Source organism: Camellia sinensis, chromosome 9, assembly GCF_055761805.1.
Source record: "Camellia sinensis isolate YWXY chromosome 9, ASM5576180v1, whole genome shotgun sequence".
In the NCBI taxonomy this organism is placed as follows: domain Eukaryota; kingdom Viridiplantae; phylum Streptophyta; class Magnoliopsida; order Ericales; family Theaceae; genus Camellia; species Camellia sinensis.
The window spans coordinates 161,033,225-161,037,687 of record NC_138969.1 but is presented as its reverse complement, the minus strand read 5'-3'; the positions used below and the strand labels follow the sequence as shown (position 1 = coordinate 161,037,687).

At 34.6% G+C, this 4,463-nt stretch overlaps 1 long non-coding RNA gene across 1 annotated transcript; it reads right to left on the bottom strand.

Moving 5' to 3' along the window:
- Positions 1–2,315: 2,315 nt before the first annotated feature.
- Positions 2,316–3,612, bottom strand: LOC145798824 (uncharacterized). The gene is made up of 2 exons (XR_014340519.1): positions 2,747–3,612; positions 2,316–2,610 (listed from the first exon to the last, which is right to left on the bottom strand). It is a non-coding gene; the product is annotated as an uncharacterized LOC145798824 (long non-coding RNA).
- Positions 3,613–4,463: the final 851 nt, after the last annotated feature.

Genomic DNA, 4,463 nt, shown 5'->3' with positions numbered 1-4,463 from the left:
TATAGTTAGCGATGTTAACGGCACTTTTATTCAAATCCACCTAAGGGCTTTTTAACTATATTTGAACCGTAGGGGGTAAAATAGATTTTATCCCAAATTTTATTATTTTTCGTCCATAAGAATAATAATAATTTAAAAAATCATATTATCCACACTTATTTATCTATTTTTTTCAACCACAGTGAGTGACAATTAATAGTAGGAAAAAAGAGGCAGACCCTTACTGGGGGTGACCCCAGGGCCCCAGTGGGGTGTGATTGGTAGATAATTTTTTTGTTTTTTTTTGTTTTTTTGTTTTCCTTGGTCCACAGCCTCCCACATGGAGGTGGGGGTGCGGGGGGTCACCCCCACTGGAGGTCCCCAGCACGGCTATAATAGTAGTGTGTAAGAATAGAAAGAAAGTAGAGATTAAAAAAAAAAAAGTCCTTTAAAATAATGGTTTGTATTTATCAACAATATATTTTATTAAGCCATGTGTGGACTTATCGCCAATTTTTCATATTTTATTTTATTTAAAAAATAATTTTTAATTAGGTAGAATTGGAGTATTAATTTAGGGATGAACAAGAGGCAACGACTATGAATCACTTCAGTCTTTCCCTATTTTACAATGTGTGTCATCGCATATTTGACCCATGGAACTACAATGGATAGATTTTTCAGGATGATTGTAATTGCAAACCAAGCTTAATAAAAATATTTGAAATTTAAAATGTTATTAGTATAATCATTTTTTATTAATTCATGACAGAGTTGTTCATTGCTTATATCCGTAAACATTAACAGAAAACAAATATTTAAACTCAAGGTCTCTTTCGATATAGTTTATCTTATTATAGTTGTTTTCAGAGAACAAAGATTTAAACTCAAGGTTTTTTTCGACATAATTTATCTTATAAGTTGTTTTCAATCTCACATAAAACATGAATATCTAGCCTTTTTATAAATTTTTCTTTTACTACGACTTTGTCAAAACTAAACGTGTTTTGACTTGGCATTTAACACCGTTAAAATTAAAACGACTTTGTGCACTCATTTTAAAATAGTGAATATGACCTAATTTTCTGATTGATTATTGTTAAATTGTGAACTCTATTGAAAATATGATCCAACTCTCTGATTGATTATCCTGTTTTTGAGTACCAAATTTGAGTACCAAATTCGAAGATCTTCGAAGATCCTTGAAGAACAATTTCGAATTCTCTAGAAGAAATGTGAGAGACTTAGATTCTTCAATGGTCTCAACTCAAGAACACAAGAGTAAAGGAGATGATGGAGATAAGAGATTGGGTGAAGAAGAAGGCAAAATGGCTAGAGAATAGAATAATGGTAAGGCTCTCCCATTGATCTCCCACTTTCACTCTCAAGGTTGATAATGGAGAAGGGAAATTAGTTCTTTCCCAAGAGTTAAAAATCTCCAAAATCCATCCCTTGTAAAGCTATGGGTGAGTGCTATTTATAGGCACCTCATGATGTAGGATGGAGCCCATGTGCAAGGCACATGGGGGATATTCTCTCTAACCACCTTGTCCGAGGAGGTGACCTCTCCGAGGAGGTGACTTCTCCGAGGATGAGAAAACCCCGAAGAGGAGATTACTCCCTCGGCGAACCCTTCTTCTTAGCCACACCTAACCAATGATCCCCAATCATCCCAAAGGGTCAGGGGTAGTCCCAGAGGACGTCCTGCCGCAAAAATATTGCCGAGTCTCATGGACCCCTCGGGGTCGTGCCACCTCGACCCGGGTATAGGCTAGTTTAACCGAAGAGTGAATTTATCTCCACTCACCGTCCTCGGGATCGGGTCCTTTGTTCGAACTCCATTACGCCCATGGTTCTGGTGCGTAGATCCCGGAAAGCTCCGAGCCCGCAAGTGTTCTGGGACTCATTAACGGAGCGACTTCTAGATTGCGTCTGAATCCGTTCAAAGCCAAGTACTTCGGATCTCTAGATTCGTGGATCCGAATCCTTTCGAGTCCGAGTGCCTCGGATCTCTAGGCTTGCTTAATACCCTTTCGAGTCCGGGCCCGAGTAAGTCTCTAGGTTCGTGGATCCGAACCCTTTCGAGGCTTAGAGCGATTCAATCCGTTTAATGGCGATAAATCTGGGCCCACCGATTCTTGGACTTGCGATGAATTCGGGCCCACTAATCTTGGGCTATTGGGCCTAAATAATTTAGTGGGCTCAAATTAGCCCCTCTTACAAACCTCATTTAATTTCTCAAAACATTTGGCATATGATCCACTTGAAAAAAAATAAAAATTATAGAATCCAACTAAAATTGTATTATGAAATCATCAAGTCAAATATAGCTAAAATTGCAAAAAGACTTGTGAAAAAATTCTCCTTGTGTAAAATGCATTATATGTACATATGATCAAGCTCTTTTGGGTACATGATCACACTGCTGAGATCTCCTCAATAAAGCCAATCTCTCTCTCAAAATTGATAAGAACATTTGGAGAAATAGTAGAGGGAAGAATACTCCATCGTCAAATTCTTCTCTTTCATTTCAAAAACATTTATAATCATTGAATCAGGTAAAATTCTCAATATATAAAAATAACTACAAGTGTTTTGAATGATAGAACAGAGAGATTTGAAACTGAGAATCTGTGCCATGAGAGGAAATGTGATTCATTCATGTTGTGTTTGGTTGAGTGATTTGAGGAAGGATTTGAAAAGGAAAATAGAAAATGTAAGTAAAATGTGAATAAAATATACCTACATATCACCTAATTTCACATACCTTTTCCCTTTTTATTTTCAAATTCTTTCTCAAATCTCCCAACCAAACACAGCGTCTATACCTCCTTAAATCTTCCAGCCAAACACAACGTCAATGACTCAATCGAAAAGAACTAATCTTGGAAGAGAAGAGAGGCCAAAGAACTGGACACACCCAATACAATAGCCACCTTCACTTGTCCTCGCCGAGGGATCGGACGGCCAGAAGAGCACTTCCTTGTGGAATTCCCACCGTTGATCATCATCTGTCTCCTTGCACTTGCCATCGGTTGATACAGAAGAGTGGTGATTTGTATTGTTGGTGGTTGTAATGCTGTTCACAAAGAAGAGTTTGAAATGGGTTAGATGACTCTGTGATCATTGACGTGGGTATATATACCCAACAAAAAAAATGATTTAATTCTTGAAAATATTTGAAAATTTGTTGACTATCTTGACCTTGATGCATTCACACCTTTTTTTTCAGAAGATTTATGTGGGGTCAATTGCTCACACAAGATTCACTCAAGTCTTTCTTTATTCCTTTTTGGTTGGTAAGCACTAATTTAATTGTAATCTTACAATTTGATGTAATGTGCACATTTTTTAATTGTAATCCTAGTCATACCTCAATCTGAAAACGTTTGTTTGTTTGTTTGTTTTTTTTTTTTTTTCTTTTTTTTTAAAAAAAGAAAAAATTGTATATGCACAAATCTAGAGATATATCACTAAGGACAAGAGGTCTTTTGTCTCTCAAATTTTCATTTTTAAAATATATTTTTGAATGCATAATTATATTGCAAGATTTTCACATTTTAAGAATATTATTACACCTTATAAGTGCGAGTGCATTACATAAAGGAAGGCACAAATTTGAGAGGAAAGGATTATTGGGAGTGTTTGTTTCAGTTTTTCAGAGTTAACTTATGACTTTTAGTTTTGAAAAAATTATTTTGGACTGTTTGGTTAAACTTATTTCAAACAGCTTCTGATTCTAACAGCTTATTTTAACTTAAAAAAGCTGATTCTGAGAAGCTGCTCACCCCTTATTTCTGATTATCAGCTTCTGCTATGAATATGTTAATTTATGGTTATACTCTTAAATTTTTTTATTTTTTATTTTTTTAAAAATAGAAAAAGACTCAAATGGACTATAGATTATTATTATTATTTTTTATGAGAAATGTAGACAAACAAAAAATAAAAATTAATTGAAAAAGCTATTTCACAGCTTATTTAACAAACACTACTCAGCAATTTAAATTTATAATCTAACAGTTACACCAAACAGATTAACAACTTCTGATTAAAATCATAATTTATAATCTGTTAAGTTATAATCTATAAGCTGTTTTAACAGTTACACCAAACGGGACCATTTGGCTACCACTAAATCATACCGATCAAATATCCCTCTTATGCTAAAGGTCGTATAGCAAGAAAAGTTGTGTATCTCAATTGAACCTATTTTTTTTCTTTCTTTTTCTTTTTTTGAACAGGAGTAAAATCTATTAAGGATAAGTTAAACAACACTTACAACGGATTCTATGCCTACACAAATAGAACTTACTCTGAACAAAGAAAAAAATGAGCAAAGAGGTACATAGACAAAGCCATAATACCAAATCAAACCTTAAGTCTCATCAAATGGAGATGACTAGATAAAGCCATAATAGTAAAAAAAAAAAATGATCATTCAAGATCCTAACTCGTACTATAACATAGAAGCGATCATAAGA